Here is a 27,970-nt window from a genome sequence, read left to right as displayed (position 1 = left end):
CCCAGGGGGGCCAGATGCTTTTGTGGTGCCTCCTGGAAGAAGCAGGGGAGGGAGGGTTAGAAACTGCTGCAAACCTCCCAGCTGCCAGATTTCAGGGCCCGTCCTGCCCTGCAGATGCCTGTGCAGGGTCCCTGGGACTCAAACTGAGAGGAGATGGTGAAACAGGGAGCAGCTTTTCCAGAGGAAACGCAGAGCCCCAGGCTGCAGTGACAGGGGTGCAGCCCAACCCCCAGCTCCCCGGGGCCTCAACCACATGCCAAGCAGCCAACTTCAGACAGTCCCCCACTTTCCCCAGCGCCAGCCCCCAAAGCTCCCACGGGGCCAGATCTGAACATGGAGCCCCCCAAACATCCCCCAGCCCTGACCCCACAGCGCACCCCAAACTCCCAGCTCCCCCAGAGCCCCCATCCCTGGCCGCTCCCCCCAGCCCTGACCCCCTCAGCGCACCCCAAACTCACAGCTCCCAGCAGCCCCACAGCTCCCATCCCCAGCTGCTCCCCCCCAGGCTCAGCCTGGGCTCCGAGCTCTGCAGCCGAGCCGTGCTCCGGCCCCTCCTGCCACTCCCGGCCCAGCCGCTCCCAGGCTCTGTCGCCCCGGCCCCGCCCCGGGCAGCCCCACTCCGGACGCACGGAGCTCGGGGATCCCCCCGGGCAGGGGGCGAACCAGGCAGCCGGTCCCGGTCCCCGGCAGGAGCGTGTCCGCCCCCCCGCGCTGCCCCGTAGGCTGCAGGGCTGGAGCAGCCCCCGCGCCGCGCTCCCGGCCCCGGCCATGGCCCTGCTGCCGCACAAAGGGCCGGGGGCCGGGCCGGGCCGGGGGCAGGAAGGGGCGGCTCCTCTCCGGGCCTGGCCCCGCCCCCGGGCCCCACACAAGGGGGTGGGACACGCGGGGAACTGCCTCAGCCCGGAGCGGGTAGGAGGGGGTGGGGCGGGGGCTGCTGAACCATCAGACTCAGGAGCCCCCGGGCAGCGTATTAACGCGCCTCCCGCAGCCATGTGCCGCTCCCGGGCACTGCGCATGCTCAGTGACAGCCGCTGAAGCCGCTGCCCTTCCCCCTGCCCGTATCAGCTCAACATTCTGCTCCTTCCAGGGGCGGGAGCGGGGCGGGGGGAGTGACAGGGACCGGGGCTGAGCAGGGGGCGGGAATTGCCCAGCCGGGGGGTCAGGCAGCTGGAGGCAGGGGCAGGAGAGGGGCTAAAGGACAAAACCAGGGCTGGGGGGAGGAGCAGGAGTGAAGCCCAGGAGTGAGGCTCTGGCAGAGGGTGACTAAGGGCAAAACCCAGCACAGGCGGGGCACAGGGGGCAGCAGTGACCCCAGTGGGACTGAGCCCAGTGTTTGCAAAAATGGTGGGGGGGGGGCAAAGCAGCTTTTTTTATTTTAATTTCCCCTCCCCCAGACAGCACCGCTCAGCAGGGGCTTCCCAGGGCTGGTTCTTACAGACACAGGCATACCCCTGCCTAGCCAGTGCAGCTCCCCTCTGTCTGACCCAACCTACGGAGGCTCAGTCTGCACTACACAGTTCAGAGCGCTGCGGTGGGTGCCGGTGCGCCTGGTAATCCACCTCCACGAGGGGATGCGCTCTGAGCACTGGGAGCCGAGCCTGTCCACGCTAGCGCTTTAAAGCGCTGAAACTTGCTGCGCTCGGGATAGGTGTGTGTGTGTGTGTGATTTTTCACACCCCTGAGCCAGCGAGTTTGAGCGCTTTAGCTTGCCAGTATAGATAATCCCTGAGACTTAATTCAGTAAAACATTTTACACAGGTCCCCTCAGAAACAAAGAATCCCTTCTCTCTCTATCTGAATGCACAGAGTCTCCAATCAGTTTCCTAAGTTGTTTTATCTGCTGCTGGGATAACCTGAATTCCCTGAATTTTTAAATTTAATTTTTTCTTCTCATTTTAGAGCTGACAGAATTTCTGGCCTAGTGTCAAAACTTTGTTTTGAGTCAATCCACCACTGGGGATTGCATTTTTGCAACTGTTATTGTGCCTCAGTCTAGCCCTTAGTGTTTTTCCACATGCCGTTGTGTACAGCTTGATGCTCAAATATTCAGTAAAGGCAGGATACTATCGCCTATAATGTCTTTCTCCCTGGAAAAAAAATCTATTGTAATTTTTGCAGAAAATTAGAACTGCCAACATGGGTCAGACCAATAGTCCGCCTAATCTAGTATCCTGTCTTGTGGCAGTGGCCAATGCCAGGTGCTTCTAAGGGAATGATCAGACCAGGCAATGACACAGTGAACCATCTCATTGCCCACTCCCAGCATCTGGCAATCAAAGGACGGTTTAGGAACATGCAGAGCATGGGCCTGCATCCCTGATGATCTTGGCTAATAGCCAGTTTACTTATCCTGAGGGACTGATCTAATTCTTTGTTCAACCCATTCATAGTTTTGCCTTTCAAAATATAATGAAACACATCTACAACCCCAAGATACCTTGACAACCACAAGAATTCTAAAATCACGAGTTATACACCCTCGAGTCAAGACACTGTAATAAATAAATGAGATCTTTTTTGTGCCTCTTTGTTCCTGAGCCTGTAGGGTGCAGTAAGGCCAGTTCCAATGCCTTGAGCCGAAACACCTGAATGAATCTTTGTCTACCCTCAGACTGTTCCTGTTACCTCTCCCAAACATTTAATATACCTAAGGCCATATCTACACTTTAAGGGTGGGTTAACTCAAGTTATGTCAGCACAGAGTCACTACGGTTACTATGCCACGTATTAGGAGGTAGCCGTGTTAATCTGTATCCACAAAAACAACAAGGAGTCCGGTGGCACCTTATCTGTTAGTCTTTAAGGTGCCACTGGACTCCTTGTTGTTTTTACGGTTACTATGTCACTGGTGCGCATGCCTCCTGGACTCCTTGCCTCAGCCGTCAGGGTACTCACCAGAACCACTTGTACAGATTGAGGCTATGGCTACACTTGCAAATTTGCAGCGCTGCAGCAGGGTGTGAAAAAACACCCTCTGCAGCGCTGCAAATTGCGGCGCTACAAAGCGCCAGTGTAGTCAAAGCCCCAGCGCTGGGAGCGCGGCTCCCAGCGCTGTCCGTTATTCCCCACAGGGAGCTGGAGTACGGACAGCGCTGGGAGAGTTTTCTCCCAGCGCTGGGGCTTTGACTACACTTAGCGCTTCAAAGCGCTGCCGCGGGAGCGCTGCCGCGGCAGCGCTTTGAAGCGCTAATGTAGCCATAGCCTCAGAGTGAGGTGCACCATGAATAGATCTCCCACTGTCCACCCACTGCATTTTGGGACACTTTGGTTTGGCAGTGTCTGCTGGGTACCAAACAGCTCAGTCAGGGGTGGTTGTGGCCATGGGATCCAACTTCTTAGAACGCACTGTTAACTAGCCACTAATGTTATATGTGTCCCCTACATAAACGTATACATAATGTTTACACCGTTTTTTTCTAAACCCACAAACCTGCCTGGCCCTCCTCACTGTCTGCCATCTCACACAGAACCATGGAGCTTGCATGGCTCTGCACTATTGTCATGAGCGTTTGCACCCAAAGGTGCATGCTCCTTTCCTATTTGCAGATCAGCAAACATACATTATACTCTACAGTCTTTATGAAAATATGCTTATGATCTGGATATGACATAGCTAATATATACTTTATGCAAGATGGCTGATGTGAGGTATCATTGCAAAACTTAAGACCTATTGACTGTGTTAATCCAACCTGTATGCATGTAAAGTTTGTACCTGAGACTAGAAATATTAACCATGTCTCTGTATTTCAAAGGTGCTCTGTTGGAGGAGGCCAGACAATGTTAGTGGCTTATTGAAGGAATGCACAAAGACATAAAGCTTACGCCAGGAACTGTGTGCAACAGGAACCTCTGAACGCTAGTGTTATACAATGGGGACTACTTGAGCAGGATCAAATACCCGCACACAGTGGGTGCTGTTTTGTTGTACAGACAAAACTACACGGGATCTTTTCAGGGGGCAAGACAAAGATGCCACATTTATTATGATAACAATTTGATTTATGACCAATAACTAATATTTTAATCCTTATACACACACATTATACCTAATACCTATACACACACACATTCACACACACACATGTTGGTGTCACTAGGCATAACTCTAGGTAACTCGGGGGGGTGGGGGGGTGGAAGACCACGAGTGTCGATGAAGCCCCCCTGCTCTAGGCCTAAGTGAACCAAGGCTCCTCCATGATGAACTTTAACCAACCTAAGTAGCTGCAAAACAAAATGTGTAACAGTCAGCTAACAGCTCAAGGCAGTCTGAAGTGGTAGTGATAAGGGAAGCCTACATGCCTCTGTGAAGGACAAGATAACAGGTCTAGGAAAATTTGCTAACAAGCTACCCTTGCAGCGGCCAAGGTTGCTTACTGTAGCTGCTACGGGGGGAGAGAGGAAAGGGGGGAGGGGGGAAGAAAGGGTGGCAGAAACTAAGCTGAAGCAAACGACTTGAGTATAAGGGTATGGCTACACTTGAGAGTTGCAGCGCTGGGAGTTACAGCGCTGGTCGTCCAGCTGTGCAGGGACAGCGCTGGTGTGTGGCCACACTCACAGCTACCTGCGCTGGTGTGTGCCACATTTGCAGCATTTGCAGCGCTGTTGGGAGTGATGCATTATGGGCAGCTATCCCAGCGTTCAAGCGGCAGCAACGTGCTTTTCAAAAGAGGGGGGTAGGGTGGGGTGGAGTGTAATGTGACAGGGAGAGAGAGCGAGTGGATTTTTGGAGCCGACACTGTGAATCGGCTCCCTGCTTTTGCAAAATCAGAAACTTTTTCCGACCCCTTAGTGTTAACTGCAAACAGCCTGCAGACCAGATAAGCAGCTGCCGCCTCCCTTTCTCGTTGCTGTTTCTCTCCTCAAGCAAAAAGCAAACACTCAACCCCTGTGAATCAGGCAGGCAGGGGGGATATCTCATTTGATTGTTCACATATTGATCACAGCAAACAGGAGCTGTGTTTGTTTTTTTAGATAAGCAGCTCCTGGAGCGGAGCGGAGCCCCGCGTTCACAACAAAACAAAGAGAGGCTGCATAACAAAACAAAGGGGTTAAAAGCATTCTGGGATATCTCCTAATACCCTGGAGGCCAATAGCAGCGCTGGTGTGTGGCCACACTTTACGACCAGCGCTGGATCACCAGCGCTGCAATGCTTATTCCCCAGGCAGACCCAGGTGTACGGCCAGCGCTGCAGCCAGGGAGTTGCAGCGCTGGATGTGCCCTGCAGGTGTGGACACTTACTAATTGCAGCGCTGGAAAGCCTCCACCAGCGCTGCAAATCTCAAGTGTAGCCATACCCTAAGAAGGGAAAGTGGCTTGTATCTGGGCGCTTGATTTGAGACGTGCCAGTCTCCTTGCACCCCTTTGAGATCTCAAATAAACTTTTTCTGCTTCTCCACCCTGGTGTGTTCATTGGCCTTGAAGCACACCGGCACGAACCCGCTGTTACCCCCTCGGGCCCTCTGTGCCGGCAACAGTACAATTATAATAGGATTAGGTCATAATTATGATGCATTATGTGCAAGATGACAGGGTTTCAGAGTCTGTACTGGGCTATCTTGATTATCACTTCACAAGTTTTTTTCTCTTACTTAATTGGCCTCTCAGAGTTGGTAAGACAACTCCCACCTTTTCATGCTCTCTGTATGTGTGTGTGTGCGCGTGTGTGTGTGTGTGTATATATATATATATATATATACACACACACACACACACACCTCAATATATGTTCTGTTCTATGCATCCGAAGAAGTGGGCTGTAGCCCACGAAAGCTTATACTCAAATAAATTTGTTAGTCTCTAAGGTGCCACAAGTCCTCCTGTTCTTTATGTGCAAGATCTGTCATGTGCAGTGTCACTGGAAACGTTATGATTTGCTGAATAGGATTCTCCTATTTGTGTGCACAGAGCATGTTTATCTCTGCAGTTATGAATATTGACTATTGTCTCAGGGTGGTCCCCTGCTCCTGCCCTTTGGGGCTTAAAACAGCCCAGGAGAGGGCTGTAGCTGGGGCAAGAAGCCTGGGCTGATTGGGGAAAGCAGGCTCAGCTGTGGCCAGGTCCCAATCAGGCCCAGCTGGCCCCAATCAGGCCCAGCTGGCCCCTATAAGAGGCAGTGAGCCAGGAGCCCAGTCAGTCTCTCTCTGACTGTAGAGGGAGAAGGGCCTGGCTGCACGAGCTAGACAAGGTACCTGGAGTGGAGCAGGGCTGGGGAAAGGCAGAGGAGCTGGGGAGCTCCTGCCTGGAAAGCCCCTGCGGCCTAGCATTAGGCCAAGAGGTCCTGGGGGTGGCAAGTGGCAGCCCATGGGTAGGCAAAGGCAGCAGGTCCAAACCCCTTTGCCTATGATGAGTGGCTGATACTGCAGTCTGCCCCAGTGAACAGGGGCTAGATGGAGACTGGGCAGTAGCCAATACTGAGGCAAAATGGGGATAGTGGGGTGGGGGTTCCCCTGGGAGGGGGAGACCCAGTTACCAGAGGCACTGGGGTCCAGGGAGGGACTCGCGGCCAGAGGACAGGCGGATCACTGGCCTGCAGAGGGCGCTCCGGGCTGGAAATTGAGCTAATTCCCAGAAGTCACCAGTAGGAGGCGCCGCAGGGGTGAGTCTGACTCCTCTACAACTATGTATCTTTATTTCAAAGGTGCTTACTCTGGGTAACACCCACAATGAGCCTTTCAGGTAGAACAATGAAGAAGCCAGACACTGCTGATGGCTCATCAACAAAGACAATGGACCGTGGAAGAGCTTAGCCTTCCTGTGAATGTTTCAGCCAGCCTATGAGTCACGGCTACTATGACTCAGCAGGACATGCTAGAGCATGTGACCAGACCACATGATCCTAAACTCCATTTTGTTACCTCTATTTTTCCACAAACTGGACTGGGAACTGAGTTTGGAACAAATGGTTCCCACCATATGGAAAAACTACATAAGGTGGGGTGTGACGTCATCTCTTGGCCTCATTCTCCACACAAGAGAACTCCTGGAAGCACCTGAGGAACAAAGACTGAACTCGGGCAAGTGCTACTCCCAGGGTAAAGGGATTTCTAGCTTGTGTATGGAAACTTTGGGGACTGCTTGTACCATCAGTCAGGGTGAGAAATTGCTAATTCAGATTCTATCCATCTAGTATGTTAGGCTTAGTTTGAGGTTTTGGTTATTTGCTAAGTAATCTGCTTTGATCTGTTTGCTAACACTTAGAATTGTTGGGACATGTTATGGTTCAGTAAAAGAGCTGGGAACTGCTAATGAGCAGACATGGGATTAGGGGACAAAGGCATAAGCAGGCAGGAATTCTTTGCTTAATAAATAAGTTGCCATATTTTTCCTTTCCCTGTTGCTTGTAAGAATTGCTAAGGATGCAGCTGCATGAGAAATGTAGTTGTCGGAATGAATGTCCTTTGTGTGAAAAAGGTAAAAGAAATGTTACCTCCCCTCCCTTCCTTTCCCAGCTACATAAACAAGCCCTGGTTTATGGCCTCTTCCTCCCTCCCCTGAGAACTGCTGATTAATGAAATTTGTAGCAACACATTAATACAAAGTACTGTATTTTCAAGGTAAAAATGTCTGTATAACATGCGTAATCCTGTGACTAACAGATAGGGGTGGGTATACTAACAGTATGGGTGTTTCTATTACTTAATAAGGGCTTTGGGGGTGTTGTAATGGATGTAGGCGTGTACATACTGTGGAAGCCAGTAAATAATTAACAAGGTTTTGAAGAGATCTTAATGAATGTTAGTTAGCATGAGTTAGGTTAACTGTGACCCTGGTGACGTGAGGAAGCAAGATAATGTAAGACAGACAGTGAATTGTGTGAAAGTTATTACGACCTTGCAATATGCAGTCTTGCAGTCTTGTTTTTCTAGTAAGATAGCAGAAAAGCTCATGAATAAACGAAATGTATTTGTTGCTTTTTACTGTCTGTATTATTGCTAGAAATTGTCTGAAACAACGGTATAAAGGCTTGATGTAATTGTTTACCAGTTGAGAGACCTGTCCAGGACTGGGGTGACCCTGTGTCCTATGGCACTCTCTCCCTCCATGGTAATTACTGGAGAAATAATAAAGAATTTGATTTTGCTGCACCCAAACAAAAAGCGAGAACTGAGTTTTTCTTTGACAATTTGGGGGCTCGTCCGGGATGGCAACGCCCACGGACCCACAGACAACTACTACGGATCATTCCCCTTCGAACCCCACGGCACCACATGAGAGGTATGAGACCTTTTTGAAATCTCTATTGGGGTATCGGAGGAGGACTTTCCGTGAGGACATCTGTCTCTGTTGGGCTCACGCCATCTGAACTTATTGACTGTGCAGCAGGATCAGATGCAAAGTGGTATTGGGGAGAGGCCCCAATAAGGTTAGTTTATAGCAGTACTGGGAACTGCTGAGTTGGCCAAGGAAATGCATAAGGTAATGCATAAGGTAATGCATTAGAATGCACCGGTGCTGAGGGGTTTTTACCGCCTCAAGAGGGGTTGTCATACTGCCTCATGGTATTGGTCCGGACCAGGTAAAGATGCATCATGGTTTAAAAAAAAAAAAATTTAAAAAGATAAAAAGGGTTAAAAAAAGGAAAAAGGAAGAAAAAGAGGCCTTGGGGTGGGTGGGTGTGTACACCAGTGTGAGTGGCTAGCCTGGTAACTAGTGGATCTTTAGGAGATCCGACCCACGGTGGGCTGACTCAGCCTGGCATAGTCCGGCGAGGAAGCTGCCTGGGTCTAGGAATGTGTGAACCCATCTTCCCTCCCCTTTCCTTGTGAGTCTCTCCTGTGTGAGTGGAAAATGGGTAAGAGACTGTCTAAATATTCCACCTCACCCCCTAAGGGTACCCCAGCATATTACATGTACGTACATTATGGTCCTAAAACCTGCAGGTATTTAGCGAATTGGAATCTTCACACGCGTGAAAATCCATCTAAATAATGCCCATTAGAAGGTACCTTCAATCTAGATAAGATCATATATCTCAGTGAAGCTTTAATCACAAAGAAAAACCTCTGACACAGTGTGAGCAATTTGTCTAGGAACAGGTTAATTTGAAATTCGGCTTAGCCCAGAGATAAAGGAGAAGTTGTTTTGTGTTCAAGGTCATGAATTAGTGCGGACTATGCTAAGTGCAAAGAAAAACTGCTTTCTGCCCCAGCTGCTTGTGGAAAATAGAAACTGAGGCAAACCAAAAGCAGGAGTTACAGAATTGGAATTATATTTGCAAAGCTTAACTTCCCAGTGAGACATGTGTGAGTATTAAAGTGGTTTAAGGCTTGGGGCATTCATATTTTTCCCGAGTGATGTGGGAGCATTCCCAACACTCTCCATTGTTGTTTTATTATTTTTAATGAAGCTTTAAAATTTGATTATATGCTCTGTTGGTCTGATCACCTGACATGAGGGATAAATTAGTAACAGGAATTTGTCACAGTTTGGTGAGCACTTAATAATGGGGGAGCACTGCAGAATTTACACCATCTATCTGTTTTACCCTTGTTAGTTTGTTTGCTTTGTTTGGTACTGTTGGTGTTTTGTGTTAAGAATAGCATGATTATAGGTGAGCTCTAATAGAATAAGGAAACACTATTTGGTTTTGGTGCACTATTTAGCTTTGGCTCTGTTTTGTTTAACCGGTTACTGATGTTTTTCTGCTCTGTTCATTTGGGCGTTAGGTGTGTGAGCGGAACTGAACTTCTCGTTCGTAATTCCTCAGGGTGGAAGCCATGTGTGCGATGAAGCTCTGAGGTTGTATTGAGATAATTCTGTCTCCCCCCCCCCCCCCCCCCCAATAACGGACAATGTAATAGAAGTGGAAAAATCTGGCTTAGACTGTAATTTTCTCTGCTCTCTGTGTACTTTTCTTTTTTGTTTAAGTGTCAGCAGACAAATGGGTGGGTCTCTGGGTAGACCCCCAAAGGGGTTTGGATTATGTGTTAAGTAAATGGCCTTTACCCAATGGCCATGTATTTTTGCCCAGGTGGCAAGCCTTACTAGGGAGGATTCGAGTAATTTGGGAGTAAAAATGTTTTGGGGACAAGACCAGAAGGGTGAGGGCTAGTTGTGAAGCCCACCCTCCTAGCTAAACTGGTAGTGCCTAGGATAGGGACGATTCAGCGAGGAAAAAGGATCGGGCCCAGGCAGGCGGGCAACAGACAGAGTGATTGGAAAACAGGTTGGAAACTTTTGAGGGTGTAGTGGAAAGAAGGAGTAAGTGAATATAAGCATGAGGATTTCAAATACTCAGAAGGATATTTGGAATGGTGATTTGCATTGGTAAAGTGGCTGTTGGAAGGAAAAAAGCAATTGATTTTTAAGGGAAAATGAAAAATTGACTCTGTTTGCTGGGGGGAACAGCACTTGAACTTTGTAAAAATGCTAAAGAGAACAGTTTTTTGGTGTCTTTGACATGTTTGTGAATTCAGGCAAAGAAATTATTAGATTGCACTCATTTGGCTATGAACAATTTTGTTAAATCAGTTGAAGAATGTATACAGTGCTATGTAATGAAATTTTATTAGGCCCTACAGGCACTATACGTGGGGATGGTATTCTTTCAGTGTTTAAAAGCAGGAGTTAACAGTAAAAAAAAGCAAGCCGGAGAGCATCTGTGTTAATGCAAATTAACTAACTGATAAGGTAGAGGCCGCTGAACCAGGGCTGTCTAAGAAGCACATACGAGAAAATATGGGGTAATTCCTCTGTTTTTTGCCTAGAATCAACAAGAGTATTTGTATATTTTAAGTATTTAACTGCCCCGAAGGGGTGGACCTCTGTTTTTGTCTTTCAGATAATCAAAGAACATTAATGCCAGCTACACAGCATTCAACGTACTATGATTTACTGGCAGTCACAATTATGTTGTGTGTTCTATGTTCTGTTTTGTGGTGTTTTGTCTCGTGGCCAAAAATTGTTGTGTTTAATATTTTCATGAGATGGTCTGATTTGACATCAAGCGAAACTGTTGCATTGCAATGCAGATACTTGTTTTGTTCAACTTAGAATACAAAGTGTTTGGTTACATCAGAAAAATGTGATATACTAAAGTCTAATACATTTTCTTCAGTAAGAGAAAGAAACAACTCCACCAGAGAGGTCCTTTGGGGCCATCTGCCTGTCCCAAGTCAGGGTAAAGGAGGAGGGTTGGGCGTGGGGCTAGCAACTCCACCCTGTAAAAATCAGCTTGCTACAGAAACGCCAACAATAGAGTTAACAGAGACTTTTAGCCTGGAAAAAGAAGGGTCTTCAACTCGAAGATGCATGACGCTGGGTGGTGAAAGCCGCGAGGAAGCCACTAAGCCGATCACCCTTCTTGCAGCCAGGAGGATTACCATCGGCACATGGAACGTGAGGACCATGTACGAGTCAGGAAAGACGGCGCAGGTTGCAGCAGAGATGAGGAGCAACAACCTGACCCTACTAGGCATTAGCGAGACAAGATGGACGCAAGCTGGACAGAGACGACTGTTGACAGGAGAGCTGTTGCTGTATTCAGGACATGAAGAGAGCGACGCACACCACACACAGGGAGTAGGCTTCATGTTGTCCAAGCAGGCACAGAGAGCACTGATTGGTTGGGAGGCACATGGTCCCAGGATCATCACAGCATCCTTCAGAACTAAAATGAAGAGGATTAAGATGAATGTTGTTCAGTGCTACGCTCCAACCAATGACAGTGAAGAGGAGGACAAAGACTACTTTTACAACAGACTCCAGAAAATATTAGAGACTCTCCCAGACAAAGACATTACCATCCTTATGGGAGACTTTAATGCCAAAATTGGACCTGATAACACAGGATACGAACAAGTCATGGGGACCCATGCTCTGGGAGAGATGAGTGAGAATGGAGAGAGATTTGTGGATCTGTGTGCACTTAACAATCTGGTCATAGGAGGCAGCATCTTTCCTCACAAGCGGATCCACAAGAGTACCTGGGTATCGCCAGCAGGCATGACAGAAAACCAGATCGACCATGTCTGCATTAGCAAGAAGTTCAGAAGATCCTTGCAGGATGTTAGAGTTAGAAGAGGAGCAGACGTGGCGTCCGACCATCACTTAGTGGTGGCCAGATTGAAGCTGAAGCTGAAGAAGAACTGGACAGACGCGTCAGACAGAAGAGCGAAGTACAACGTCAACCTTCTGAAGGACCATAAGACCAAGGAAGATTTTGGATTGACGCTGAAGAATAAGTTTTCAGTACTACAGGATCGGTCTGAGGAAGAGGAAGACAGTGTACTCAACAGATGGCAGAAAGTGAGAGACACACTTAGGTCAGCATGCCAGGAAGTGCTTGGAATTAAGAAACACCAGCAGAAAGAGTGGATCACAGCAGAGTCCTTGACAAAGATAGAAGACAGAAAGAAGAAGAAGGCAGCAGTCAACAACAGCAGGACTAGAGCAGCAAAGGCCAAAGCTCAAAAGAGTATGCTGAAGCCCACAGAGCAGTGAAGAGGAATATTAGGAAGGACAAGAGAGATTATGTGGATGGACTGGCAGCAGAAGCAGAGCAGGCAGCATACAGCGGTAACATGAAACAGCTGTACGATACTACCAAGCGACTGTCTGGAAAGTTCAGCAAGCCAGAACGTCCCGTTAAAGACAAGCAGGGAAAGTCTATAACAGGAATAGAACTACAGATGAACAGATGGGCAGAGCACTTTGAGGAACTCCTGAACAGACCAGCACCACCAAATCCACCAGACATCGACCCAGCCAACGAGGACCTCCCAATCAATTGCGATAAACCAACCAGAGACGAGATCAGAAAAGCCATCACCATGATGAAGAACAGGAAGGCGGCTGGACCTGACGATATCCCAGCAGAGGCCCTGAAAGCAGACCTGGATGCCTCAGTGGAAATGCTGTACCCCCTCTTTGAGAAAATATGGGAAGAAGAAGTGATTCCGGCTGACTGGAAAGAGGGATATCTCATCAAAATCCCCAAGAAAGGAGACCTCAGCAACTGTGCCAACTATAGAGGAATCACACTCCTGTCAGTGCCAGGGAAGGTCTTCAACCGAGTCCTCTTAGAGAGAATGAAGGATGCCGTCGATCCACAGCTACGAGATGAACAGGCAGGTTTCCGGCAGAACAGATCATGCACGGACCAGATAGCAACTCTCCGCATCATAGTCGAGCAGTCTATGGAGTGGAACTCCTCGTTGTACATCAACTTTGACTATGAGAAAGCATTCGATAGCGTGGATCGAGAGACCCTCTGGAAGCTCCTTCGGCACTATGGCATCCCAGCAAAGGTGGTCAACCTGATCAAGAATTCATACGACGGCATACACTGTAGAGTGATCCATGGAGGGCAGCTCACAAAGAGCTTCCAGGTGCGAACCGGAGTCAGACAAGGATGCTTGTTGTCACCACTTCTCTTTCTTCTCGTCATCAATTGGATTATGAAGACATCCACTTACAAGCGTAGGAATGGAATCCAATGGTCATTGTGGACCCAGCTTGATGACCTGGACTTTGCCGATGACCTTGCACTCCTTTCGCACAGTAAACAGCAGATGCAAGAGAAGACCAACGTAGTGGCAGCCACGTCATCACAGGTTGGCCTCAACATCCACAAGGACAAGACCAAGATCCTTAGGATCAATTCCATCAGCAACGACCCAGTCACACTGAATGGAAGCCCCCTGGAAGAAGTGCAGTCCTTCACCTACTTAGGTAGCATCATCGACCAGCAGGGTGGCACAGACGCAGACATCAAAGTAAGGATTGGTAAGGCAAGAGCAGCCTTCTTACAGCTCAAGAACATCTGGAGCTCCAGAGAGCTGTCTTTGGCAATAAAGATTCGACTGTTCAACTCCAACGTGAAATCAGTCTTACTGTATGGAGCTGAAACCTGGAGGACAACCAAAACAACCACCAGGAAGATCCAGACCTTCATTAATAGCTGCCTCAGAAGGATTCTCCAGATCCGCTGGCCAGACACCATCAGTAACATCCACCTCTTGGAGAGGACCCATCAACTCCCAGCAGAGGAAGAAATTAGAAGGAGAAGGTGGGGCTGGATAGGACATACACTACGCAAGCAGCCAACCAACATCACCAGACAGGCACTGCAGTGGAACCCCCAAGGCAAGCGGAAAAGAGGCCGCCCAAGAAATACCTGGCGACGCGACCTTCAGGTTGATAGCAAAAAAATGGGCTATACCTGGAACCAGCTCGAGCGAATGGCCCAGGATAGAAGACTATGGAGATCTGTTGTTGGCGGCCCATACCCCGGTTGGGGTGACGGGCATGAATGAATGAATGAATGAAGAGAAAGAAACTACATTGGCCAAATCTTTTAATTCAGAATTGCTGTTAAAATCATACTGACAGTCTTTGGAAGCAAGGACATGAAAAGTTAACCCACTCCCCATATTGTACAAGGGATCCTTCTGGCTACCTCAGACTTTTAGCCAGAGGGCTGGGGATGGTGGATAGCTATTGGACTAGAAGTTATATTAAGTGAATTTCTCAAAGTGGGTGTGCTTGTCCTGGCTTGTTGTTCCAAAGTTCTGTAATAAGGTTATTTTAGTAAAAGGGTATATGTGGCATACTTGATTAATGAGACTAATGTACTGTATAACAGTAATGTTTATGTGTTCATGGTATAAAAGAAGGTGTATGAGTAAAGGGTAAAAGTTTTCTTTGTATGTTAACGGAAAAAAAAAAAAAGCCAAGAAGGGAGAAAAAAGAGAATGGCTAACATGCGCTGGCCCCAGTCAAGGACACCGCTTGGCTGCCTACCAAGGGAAGCGGGGGGGGGGAGGAATGGTTGCTGCAGTTACACGAGATTGGTGTGCAGCGGCCAGCCCACTCTCCTCCTTGGGGACCTTTTGTAAATATTCAGATTGATTTTATTTCGATGTCTACATGTTGTGGTTATGGATATGTATTTGTTTTAGTTGATGTATTTACCAATTGGGTTAAAGCTTTTCCCTGCAGGAAAGCAGGTGTCAGGATTGTTGTGACATTTTGCTTAAAGATTTTGTGCCACGTTTTGCCATCCCTGTGACTATCAACAGTGGTCGTGGAACTCACTTTACTGGACAGATTGTAAAGGAGTTATGTGCAACTCACTGCCCTCACCACCCAGAATCTGCTGGGACAGTGGAACGCCAGAACGGGATTTTAAAGAATAAACTGGCCTAGATTTGTGCTGAAACGAACTTAAGGTGGCCGGATGCCCTTCTTTTGGCACTGAGGTGTATGAGAGCCATTCCCAATCGAACGACTGGACTCAGCCCTCATGAAATTTTGACAGGACGCCCAATGTGACTACCAACTGCATCCCCACTAACCCCAGCTCAGATGGACATTCATTTGCTGGATAACATAATGCTTAAATATTGTCAGGCACTAATGAAATGTGTTAAGTCTTTTTATACACAGGTGATGGAAGCACTACCAAAGGATCCTGTGCAACCTTGCCACTCGTTGGAACCAGGAGCCTGGGTCTACATAAAGATCCATCAACGAAGGACTGCCTTGGCTCCACGCTGGAAAGGCCCTTTCCAAGTCCTGCTGACTACCGACACCGCTGTGAAGTGCCACAGACTGACTGCTTGGACCCAGGATTCTCACTGCAAAAAGACCCCTCCACATCAGAAGAATTTTCCTATTGATGATTAGCCTATTCTTTCTTCTAGTTCTACTGTGCTTCTGGACAGCAGGGAAAAAGCTCCCTTGTCCACTGACAGACCAACTGTGCCTTTAGACTTTTCTAGGAAAAGCAAAGCCATTACAGGGTAATATGTGCTGGCAACCTCTCCCCTGTAGGATGCTATACCTCGATTGTTTTGGGGAAGAAGAAGAAGAAACACTCACTCCACTGACATTGCCAAAGTCCAGGAATTCCTGGCTGAAAAGGACACTGAGAACTGACCCTGGTGAAGAAACAAAGAATTACATACTGGCAGGAAGAAATTTGTGGGACCCATGCTTGGGACTGTGGTATTAATTGGATTTTGGGGTTTATTCTACAGGCTGTGCCCTGTGTTCTGGATAAATCCTTCAGTATGTATTGCCCTCCCTAATTGGATTTTAACTGACATTGCCCTTATCCAGTTTTCAAATCACTTCTACATACCCAGATTGCTCACAAGGGGCTGCCATTAGATTAGCACAACAAAAGGCCTGGGTTATTTCCTCTGGACAAAAAGGGAATTGACCAGATCCCTGTGGGCTGGGGCCAATAGTGTAGTAGTCATTTGGACTATTCTTAAAGGCCAAGAACATGATAAGAAATTGGGGCAACTAGAAAAGGCCACTAGTCTTATTTTTGAAGCTCAGCTATCTTAAGTACAGGCTGGAGTTGGTGAGTTACATGTCATTTCCACCCTTAGTTCTATGACCCAGAAGTTACTGACAGAGATGGTATTGAATATCACTGAGGCTGGGAAGGCATTGCAGTGGGATCTGGACCAGACTTGGCCCACTGCCCTTACAGACACGTCAGGAGTACCATCTGATCTGTGGTCATGAAGACATACTTGGACACTTTCTGGATGGAAGTGTGGACATTCACAGTGCTCCTTCCAAGCATATAGACCGGTTAGGGTGGGTGTGGGCTCCCACATACCGAATCCTGCTGGGTCCATGGGGAGGATGCCTGTGGGACTGTAATTGTTTACCGAGACATCTGGGGAAATTAGACCACCTGGTATCTCCAACTGATTTCTAGACAGTACCCCTAGAATGACACCTGACATTTTGGATAAGAATAGAGAGTCAATGGACATTTTGGCCGTTAGAACCACCACAGCTCAGTGTATCTATAAACTGAAGCTAGGGGAAGTTGTCACTGTTTATGACAATATTTGTTGAGAGGGTGGAGGTCAAGGAACTACCCTGATGGGACACCAATTTTTTTCAAGCTAATGATAGCTGTGTGCGTGTTAATGCCACCACTTTACAAGATATACATATTGATCTTACCACTGCTGCAGGCAATCCTATCATTTCCTGGCCTGCAGATAGAATGTTACATGTAGCTCTTAGAGTTCAGGTATATTTTAATTGGACTAGAATAGTACCTGATCGGTTTCAAAATTTGCTTTCATTGTTACCAAAGGTTCAAAGAATCTCTGAATTGCAAGGGCAAATTCCCATGCTTTAGAATATATATATCAAGCTGGAAGGAATGCCTTTCATACAGCTTATAGAGTGTTTACTTTATGTACTAGGTATGATGTTTTGTGCTTTGTGTTCACGATTGTACAACAGCCCCATTATATTATTCCTATAGGATTGTTATTATTTGTGGTGTTGTTAGTTAATTTAGGATTATGTTGTTGTTGTTGTAAATAACGTAAGAATAGCAATACCTTTCATGTTCATGCTAATCATGCATTGTCATTACGTCCCATGACGGTTGACATGTTTGCTGTAGAATCTGAAGTCCATGGTTTCATGCGAATTGAGATTTGAAATTGTTTGTTGTACTAGAAGTACAAAAGGGGGGAGTGTGGAAGCCAGTAAATAATTAACAAGGTTTTGAAGAGCTTAACCTAACTCATGCTAACTAACATTCATTAACTGTGACCCTGGTGACGTGAGGAAGCAAGATAATGTAAGACAGAGTGAATTGTGTGAAAGTTATTACGACCTTGCAATATGCAGTCTTGCAGTCTTGTTTTTCTAGTGAGATAGCAGAAAAGCTTATGTATAAACAAAATGTATTTGTTGCTTTTTACTGTCTGTATTATTGCTAGAAATTGTCTGAAACAATGGTATAAAGGCTTGATGTAATTGTTTACCAGTTGAGAGACCTGTCCAGGACTGGGGTGACCCTGTGTCCTATGGCACTCTCTCCCTCCATGGTAATTACTGGAGAAATAATAAAGAATTTGATTTTGCTGCACCCAAACAAAAAGCGAGAACTGAGTTTTTCTTCGACAATACTAAGTTAGATAAAAGGAGTATGATGTAACTAATCCAGTGCTTACTCGACAATTGGGTCGAGGGGAACAAGCATCGCAATAAAAAAGGCTGTACTCGTATCCGCTTCCGGGTCAACCTGCTCCTCTATTCTTCTAACAAATCACTTTATCTTTCTGCAGTTAATAAACTTGTTTTATGCTTTATCTTAACCAGTGTTAAGTATTTTGAGTGAAGTGTCTGGGGAAAATCTCAGCTTGGTTAGCACAAGCTTGCTGTGCACATCTTTCCCGTATCAAGGGGAAGGCAAATTATATTAATGAGCTGACATTATAGAGATCCCAGTGCACTATAAGATGATACAATTCTGAATTTATACTACAGCAAGTGTGCAAGGTTGGGGAGCTGGGAAATTGGCTGTTGTCGTCTGTCTGTCCTTGAGCGGCTTAGGTAAAGCACACAGGTAGCTTAGTTGGGTGTATGGTGCCACCTGCTGTCGTGTTAGGTGATAACAGGGCCTGGAGAGGCTGGCTGAATCTCCAGCAAAGCAGTGAGAGAAGGGCCAACCCGGCTTGAGGGTTAGAGGGCACAGCGGTTCCCAGAAGCCCCCCAGACTGCACCCCGGGGGTGACAACCCATCACACCTTAGAGTACACAAGTCTCAGCGGGTTTGTAACATCCTGTTATTTCCTGCCTCCCACCACCTGTAGCAGCTACCACCTTCCTATGGCTTTACTGCTCCTCTCCCTCCAAGCAGAGCCCACCACCAGCTCCCTGAGAATCTCTTACCTGAGCCAGCTCCATTGCATCCATTTCCTTCCCCCTGGGAGGATGGGATAATCTGACAAACGTGGACGTTATTTTGTAGCCTGTCAGGGCGAGAAGGGCAATGTGAGAGAATTCAGACGGGGCTTTTGTCCATTCCACAAGCCGATTTCCCCCCAGGATTTTTCCCTGCTAATGGACATTCTAGGTTCTGCCACACTCTGAAGCACAAAGTGACCTTATTCCAGTACAGGCCTAGCCCCCTCCTACCCGGGTGTAACCCTCTGACACCCTCTGAAACTCTCCCAGTAGCAGAGTCTCTGTGTTACACTTATCAAGTTTGCGGATGATACCAAAATGGGAGGGGCTGCAAGTGCTTTGGAGGATAGGATTAAAATTCAAAATGATCTGGACAACCTGGAGAAATGGTCTGAAGTAAATAGGACGAAATTCAATAAGGACAAATGCAAAGTACTCCACTTAAGAAGGAACAATCAGTTGCACACATACAAAATGGGAAATGACTGCCTAGGAAGGAGTGCTGCGGAAAGGGATCTGGGTGTCATAGTGGATCACAAGCTAAATATGAGTCAACAGTGTAATGCTGTTGCAAAAAAAGAAAACATTCTGGGATATATTAGCAGGAGTACTGTGAGCAAGACACGAGAAGTCATTCTTCTGCTCTACTTCGAACTAATTAGGCCACAACTGGAGTAGTGTGTACAGTTACGGGTGCCACATTTCAGGAAAGATGTGGACAAACTGCAGAAAGTCCAGAGAAGAGCAAAAAAAATAGATCAAAGATCTAGAAAACATGACCTATGAGGGAAGATTGAAAACACTGTGTTTGTTTAGTCTGGAGAAGAGAAGACTGAGAAGGGACATGATCAGAGTTTTCAAGTACATAAAAGGTTGTTACAAAGATGCGGGAGAAAAATTGTTCATTTTTAACCTCTGAGGATAGGATAAGAAGCAATGGGCTTAAATTGCAGCAAGGGCGGTTTAGGATGGAGATTAGGAAAAAAACCTTCCTGTCAGAGTTGTTAAGTACTGGAATAAATTGCCCAGGGAGGTTCTGGAATCTCCATCACTGGGGATTTTTAAGAGCAGGTTAGACAAACACCTGTCGGGGATGGTCTAGATAATACTGAGTCCTGCCTTGAGGGCAGGGGATTGGCCTAGATGACCTCTCGAGGCCCCTTCCAGTTCTATAATTCTATCAATCAGAGGCCAGAGAAGAGCAGAATCAAAGGAGTCACTCTGGGGATTCTCCCTGTCACTGTCCCCAAGGCAGCTCTCTCAGGTTAACCAAGTTGTTGGATGCTCCAGCCTTTATCCAGTCTCTCCTGGCAGTGCCCCCTTCATGGGCTGGGCCTAGTTTTAGCCTTTGGGAAGTGTGACCCTGGGGGTGCTGAGACTGGGCCTTCTTGCCTCAGCACATCTTGTTTCTTTCTGTGGCTCCCCAGTGAGTCCAAATGAGTAGAGCTGCCCACTGCCTCAGATTAATGGCCCATCTAGCTCAGTGGCCAATGCCAGGTGCTTCAGAGGGAAAGAACAGGGAATCATCAAGTGATCCATCCCCCATCACCCATTCCCAGCTTCTGGCAAACAGAGGCTAGAGACACCATCCCTGCCCAGCCTGCCTGTGACACTGGCAGATGAGGTGTTAGCTCTTGCACAAGCCCCCATGTCTTAATTGAATATGAACAAACACGTAGCTGGAATCAGTCTGACTCACCTGTGTTAGTATTGTTAAAACAGGTATTAGGATTATAAGAATGTGTTTAGTGTTTAGACTTCATTGAACGCTCGTGAGTTGCTGCCTGGGATAATATCGGACTAGTTGTATTGTGAGCCTCTGTGGCTCTGTAAATCACCAGAGGAGAGAGACTTTACCTATGTGAAGTGCTGATTGGCAACAGAATCCATTACATCCTGCCTGGCAGGAAAGGGCCATCCACACCAGATGGACTATTACAGGATGTTAAAGAAGACAAAAGATTGTTGTTGTGCTCTTGACTTCCCATTAGCTGACTTTGCAGCTCAGAGCACATGGCAGGAAGGTGATAAAAAACCCCACGCAGAAATGTAGTGAGGCAGTGTGGCTCCCCGCCGCACCAGAGGGGGAAGAGCCCATCTGGAGGCTGGAGTGGGCGGAGCTAGGGAGTGCTGGGCCCACCCCTCAGAGGGTCAGGCGGCAACCCAGAACTATAAAGGCCGGCCCTCAGAGCTCAGTAGGAGCCCAGCCACCGGAGAGAACAGACATCCCTAGTGGAGCCTGTGACTGGGAAAGCCCCGCGGCCCAAGGCGGCCGCCCAGACCAGCCCTGCGCCCGCTATCCGGAGGAGTTGCCAGGCCTGCTGATCAACCCCTGCCCCGAAGAACCCATGCTCCTGGATCCCCCAGAGGCCAATACCAAGACCCAGTTTGGGCCCGAGGGGGAGTGTGGAAGTAGCCCGGGGGCAGATGATCCCAGTCTGGCTGCAGCACTACCAGAGCCTATGTCAGTGTGTTGCAGCCAGGATCCCCACTGACTACGCAGCGGGTCTGCTGCTGCTAGGGCCCCGGGCTGGGATGCAGTGGAGTGGGAGGGCCTGCGTCCCCCCTGCCACCCAACTCCTGGGTGGAAGACTCTCCCTCTCCCTGGCCTGAAGAGGCTGGGACTTATTGTTACTGCTCAGCCCTCCCTGAGGGCCTGAGCCCCTGACTCAGTGTTTGTTGCCCCGCCCTGAGCCGGGGCCAGGCTGACCAGGTTTCTGCCGGTTACAGCAAGGGCTACCGAGGGAGACCCCCACGGCCGGACTAATTCCCCAGGATCAACTGTGGGCAGTAAGCCGGAGGGTCGAGCCCTGGCGAACCCTTGTAGAAGAAGGAACTGATTATCTGTATGCTGCTTGGACTCTGGGGGGCAAAGTTTCTAGGCAAAAGGAAGAGATCTCCAGCTGCTTGGCCTGGGTTAGTAGTAAGGAAGATATAGGGCAACTCCAGCAGAGCCTGGGGGCTGTGGGCATGGGTAGCTGTTCTGGAGCTGTGGGCATGGGTAGCAGTTCTGGAGCTGGGCCTCTGTCCTCTCTAGCTCCCATGGCAGATGGCTCTGGCAGCATCAAGTGGGTCCATCACTGCAGGGGAAGGTGGGGTAGTGTCTGAGATCAGGGTGAGAATTGGAGGGGAGTACATGCTCAAGAACGGGGGATGGAATTCACCTCTCCACCCCGCTGCAGAGCTCAGCAACTAGGGCTTTATCCAGTGAAGTGAAATTCACGCTGGATGATTTTGAGACAGTCACTGAAAGATCCTTGTTCCACACTGGCCACAGGAGTTTACTAGTTCTCCCTCCCCAGACTCCCGGGGGCAGCCAGGGATAATTAGTGGGTTATGGGAATTAGAAGATGAAAATTCACTAAGAATAAAGATATTTGTGTGTTTATTATTAAATCCCCAGACACCCACCTCCTGTCCTCCTTCCGATGAGCTATAAATATCTAAGGGACTCAGCTACTGATCCTGCAGTCAGTTCCTGCCCGTCCCCACTTTCTAAAGCAGCACTTTTAAGAACAGGGCAGGGAAACATGCAAATACTTTGAACCAAATTCCAGGAGCTGCTGAGCATGGAGAAGTTAAAATAAAACCAAGGTTCCGTCTCTCCAAGGACCTGGCCACTAGTGCAAAATAACAGACACTCCCCAGAAATCTGAAATGGCCACTTCATAACTGATAATGTTATTAATCTGTTCACTTCTGGGAATTACCACTAAGAGAAACAACCCAGTGACGGTGATATTCTGAGGAAAAGATCTCATGTGTCTTTAGATCATACCGATTTGTAATCTGGAACAATATACACTAAAATGCCTAATTCGTAGCCCTATGGCAATTGCAGAATTAAGGTTGGTGCCTTAGTTGTGAATTTCCATCCCCTAGCATATTGCAATTGCTGTTAAGTGGGTTTGACAAAATTCAGTTTGTCTATTTCTTTCTTTTAATTTCAATAGATAGCGATATTTATTTTTAAGCCCTTTTTTCAATGTTTACAATTTCAATGTTCAGAGCTGTGGGAAGTTATGGGGGTCGTCAGACAACAATTATTTAATAACAGTAACTGTTGAGATTCCAAAAGCCAAATCATATAACTGTTCAAGGAGAAATTGTCAATGTCACATGCAAAATATACAGCATAAATATCCTTAAATCAAACTCCACTTTCTCCAGAAGCATTTCTGTATATTACCTATATAAATATTTTTTCATCTGTGTGTGTGTACAGTAAAATCAACATTTACTGCAATTTATTCATAAAAATCCAATTTTTTTAAGCGTAATTTTAAGTAATGAAGTACTTGAAGTCTTTCACTTCCTAGACTGGAATGTTTCATTTCAGGATAATTACTCCCTCCCTGTGATGTATTTCACTCTCAGTACCATAACCCCCTTGTGATATAGCTCCTGTCTGGGAGCTCTGCTGAGGCCAGTGGCATTATGATCAGGTGACACACGAGCAGAGACACATGGGGGAGGGTGGAGGATGAGGTAACATGGAGGCTACCAGAGTTGAACATGGCCCTAAGAGCAAACACTCTCTCAGCCTCTCCTCTCTCCCACCTCCCAGAGTCAGTAATTCTGGGAAATCGTTCCCTGAAATCTAAATAGCCCCAGTATGAGAGAGAGTGATTAACACAGGTACCTTAGGGGCTGCAGCGCCAGCCCCCTGCCTGGACGAGGAGGGTGAAGAATTGCAGTAGAAATGGGTTAGGCTGGGAGAGGGCACAGCTGATGGGGGACTGGGAGGCAAGCTGACCAAGAGGCCAGGACTCATGGGAGGTTTAGGAGAAGAAGTTAACAGGACTGGGTAGAGGCATTTCAGTGTATTTTCCCCATTAACCATTCTGCCATGTATTTAATTTAGAAACTTTTCATTCCCATCTAAACAACACCTTGGAGCTAAGCTGGGTTGATGCATTTCCACTTACAGTGGTACAGTTGTAATTAGGTGCTTAATCAGATGCTCATGCAGCACAAAGCAGTCAATAATGGGGGTGCTTTCATTCATTAACTTGACTGTGTGCTGTGCATCGCTTTGAAAAAAAAGAATTGGTTAAAGGGGAGTCTACAAGGGGGTCATATTGAAGTGTGAGTTGTCAGGCTGGAGGGAGTTACTAGTGCAGTTCCTCAGATCAGTCTTGGGACCAGTCTTACTCAACACTTTTATCAGTGATCTTGGCACAAGAAGTGGGAGTGTGACACAAAGCAGGGAGGGATTGCCAATATGGAGGAGGACAGGAAAATCATACAAGAAAATCTGCATGTCCTTGAAAGCTGGAGTAATAGAAATGGGATGAAAATCAATAGTGCACAAATTCTAGTTGTTAGTCCCCAAGTGCATAATTTTGCAATAAGCTGGGGATTTGTCAATTGGAAGTGACAGGAGGAGGAGACTGGTTGGCAGCTCATAATTATCCTGTGATCAATGTGATGCAGCCGTGAAATAGGTTAATGCAGTCCTAGGATACATCAGGTGAGGTATTTCCAGCAGACACATAGAATCATAGATTATTAGGGTTGGAAGGGACCTCAGTAGATCATCTAGTCCAACCCCCTGCTCAAAGCAGGACCAATCCCCTGACAGATTTTTGCCCCAGATCCCTAAATGGCCTCCTCAAGGATTGAACTCACAACCCTGGCTTTAGCAGGCCAATGCTCAAACCACTGAGCTATACATGAAAGGGTTAGTACTGTTATACAAGGCACCGATGAGACCTCATCTGAAATACACCTCTACCTCCTGCCCTTAAAGTCTGTGAGTCTATAAGCTGTGCCTTGTGTTGCACAGACACTGATGAATCCTGTGGCACCTTATAGACTAACAGATGTTTTGCAGCATGAGCTTTCGTGGGTGAATACCCACTTCTTCGGATGCAAGCAGTGGCATCACTGCTTGCATCCGAAGAAGTGGGTATTCACCCACGAAAGCTCATGCTGCAAAACATCTGTTAGTCTATAAGGTGCCACAGGATTCTTTGCTGCTTCTACAGAACCAGACTAACACGGCTACCCCTCTGATACTTGACAGACACTGATGGAGATCAGGGTCCCATCATGCAGCACATGGCAGAGAACCTGACTGAGATCAGCAGCCCCATTGTGCTGGGCACTGCACAGACAGAGAGGGACAGTCCTTGCCCCAAAGAGATCACAATCCAAGTAGACAATGGGGAGGAGGAAAGCACAGAGGGGCTGTGACTTCCCCAAGGTCACCAAGCAGGTCAGGGACAGAGCCAGGGACAGACCCCGGTAACGCCAGAGTCCCGTCACCTGCAGCTTGGGAAGGTCCCCAGACCCCACTGTATTAGGCTGCAGGAAGAGGTGGTTTGTCCATGGATGCACAGGCTGTCTTGGCAGGGCAGCTCAGCTGCGGTCCCTGCACACAGCTGGGTGTGTGGGTCATGGGTCAGGAGAAGTCAGTGTCCAGCCCTGTGGGGCTGTGCTCCTGGCTCATACCTCCAGCACTCTCTGCTGCCCCTCCCTTACCAGCTGCACTGTTCAGCCAGCCCCAGGCCTCTGTGAGGTCACTTCCCCCCGCCCCCACCACCTCAAACCTTCAAACAGGGACATGGTGCACCAGTACCAATCAGAGTGCACTAGTGTAAATTCTGTCTACACTAAGGGTTTGCACCAGTGCCTAAAACAGCAGTGTGGCAGAGACCTTCAGAAACAGCAGTGCGGTGGCACTAGAACCTATTTCTAGCTCGGTCACAGACAGCCTGGGTGACCTTGGACACGTCAATGTTTCTCCTCCCAACTTCAGTCTCTTTACCCAGCTGCCACTCACTGGGGTCTCCTCTCTCCAGAGCTGCTCACCACTACAGTCTGTGTGGGTGTCCTCTAGGGTGACCAGACGTCCCAATTTTATCAGGACTGTCCCGATATTTGCTTGTTTGTCCCGCGTCCCGACCGATGTTCAGTCGGGACACTGGACGGACAAACAAACAATTTTGCCCTCCGCTCCGGCGGACAGGTGGAGGCCGGAGGGGCTCTCCCCCTCCCCCCCCCCGCGCCCTGACCCCTCCTTCCCCCATTAGATCCCTCCCCAAATCCCTGCCCCCAGCCTCGCCCCCTCACTGCCCCATTGGATCCCGAGCTGGGCCTGGGGAGGAGACGCCTTCGTGCAGCAGCCTGGGCACACGGGCCATGGCCGGTTGGGGCCGGGAGCGCTGCAGTGTTCCAGCCCTGCAGCCCGTGGGGCAGCGCGGTGGGCCCGGGGGCAGCGCAGCCCGGGGGTGTGGGCCGCTGGAGACATGCGGCAGAGGGGGGCTGCGGGGGCGAGACTTGTCCCAGGTGGGGCGGACAGCGGACAGGGGCGAGGAGCCGGTCGGTGTCCCCCAAACCCATAAACTTCCCCGTCACTGCCAGGAAGGAGCCGCTGGAGCACAGCTGAGCGGGAGAGGTGTGGGGCTCCCCACTGGCAGCGGGACGTGCCACATGTGCCTGGGGCGGGCTGGGGGGCAGGAGGCTCCGTGGGGAGGGCAGCGTGTGCTCCCGTTGTACTGTGTGCGATCCCGTGGCGCGGCCCCTGTGAAACTGCTGGGGTTTTTTTGTTTGTTTTTTTTCCCCGCCACCTTTTTTTTTTTTTTTTTGCTCTCCTCCTCGCATCCCGATATTTCATCCCTCTGATCTGGTCACCCTAGTGTCCCCAGAGCTAAGGCAGGTCAGCTCTGGAATAGTCTTACAAGGGGGGCTGGGGAGTCTCTGTCCCTAGAAGTTTTTAAGAACAGGTAGGACAAAGCTCTGTCAGAGACAATATACAGATACTTGGTCCTGCCTCGGCAGAGAGAGCTGGACATGACAACATCTTGCTATGATGTTATGCAATATAGATACGTATAAAACAACATCGCTAATGAAACCAAATGAAAACATGGTGTCAGGCCATTCAAAAAAACAAAGAACAACAAAAAACTACACTGCACAGCATAAAATGACAATACTAAGGAGAAGAAAGCAACACAATGCAAATTAACACACCTTAGAACAAAAGTACACAATGCAAAAGAGCTCAACTCAAACCAACATAACACAGACACCAAACCAGCTGAGGCAAAATAACGCATCATAAAACTATGCAACTCAGCATGGTGCATCATAGTTCCAAAAGGCAACAGGCAAAACAGCTCAGCGTAGAACAGGGCACAGCACAAAAGAGAATTATTTCAGTGTAGACTTGGAAGGGATCTTGAGACGTTGTCTCCTCCAGCCTCCTGTGCTGAGGCAGGACCAAGTATCCCTAGACATTCCCAGTCTGGGAATATCTCTAACCTGGTCTTAAAAACCTACAGTGAAGGAAATTCCACAGCCTCCCTTGGAAGCCAATGCAAGGCAAACACAGACCAAAACAACACTGCACACACACGCTGGGCCTGGGGTTAAGGGGAGAGGCAAGAATTCAAACAATCTGGGTTCTGCCCCAAATTCTCCATGCAAACTTGAGCAAATTACTTCAGCTCTCTGAGCTTCAGTTTCCTCATCTGTAAAATGGAGAGTCGCCTCCCACCATTGGCCTATTTAGCCTTTGAGCTTTTTGTGGCAAGGCCTCTGTCCCTGTGGGCATGTCCACACTGCAGTCAGACACCGGCGGCTGGCCTGTGCCCGCTGACTTGGGCTCACACGGCTCAGGCTGTAGGGCTGTTTAATTGTGGTGTCGATGTTCCGGCTGGGGCTGCAGCCCAAGGTCTGGCACCCTCCCACCTCGCAGGGTCCTACAGCCTGGCCCCAGCCCGAGCCCAGACACCTACACAGCAATTAAACAGCCCCTTGGCCTGAGCCCTGTGAGCGAGTCACCTGGCATGGGCCAGCTGGGGGGGTTTTATGGCAGGGTAGAGATACCCTTGGTGTCTGTTCAGCACCTGTCACAATGGGGACCCTGATCTTGGTCAGTGTCGCTGCAGAGCCCTGCGCAACAGGGGGCCTGACCTCAGTGGGGGACTCTGCAACTCCCGGCATTACAGGATCACGGATTTTGTTTAGGGCCCCTGCAGCAACTGGTAAAATACGGGGGAAGGATCTCTGTCAGGGTCTGTTCAGTGCCCAGTACAGTGGTGTGACGTGATCTGGGTCGGGGTCAGTGCAGGGCCAGGCCCAACAGGGACACAGATCTCAGTCGAGGTCTCTAAAGTGCCCAGCACAATGGACGCAGCAGTTTGGGTCACAGTCATGCGCTGCCTGGTATAAAGGGGGCTGTGATCTCGGTCCAGGTCTCAGTTTTCCTGGCACAACAGTGGGGTCTGATCTCACCTGCCGTCTCTTCAGTGCCTGGCAGAACAGGGCCCAGATCGC

At 48.6% G+C, this 27,970-nt stretch overlaps 1 long non-coding RNA gene across 1 annotated transcript; it reads right to left on the bottom strand.

Annotated features, from left to right (window-relative positions):
• On the bottom strand, positions 1–27,970 carry LOC120384692. The gene is made up of 3 exons (XR_005589029.1): positions 27,929–27,970; positions 18,668–18,747; positions 1–32 (listed from the first exon to the last, which is right to left on the bottom strand). It is a non-coding gene; the product is annotated as an uncharacterized LOC120384692 (long non-coding RNA).

This window comes from Mauremys reevesii, linkage group 16 (genome assembly GCF_016161935.1).
Source record: "Mauremys reevesii isolate NIE-2019 linkage group 16, ASM1616193v1, whole genome shotgun sequence".
In the NCBI taxonomy this organism is placed as follows: Eukaryota; Metazoa; Chordata; order Testudines; family Geoemydidae; genus Mauremys; species Mauremys reevesii.
This window is presented reverse-complemented; position numbering and strand designations above follow the sequence as displayed.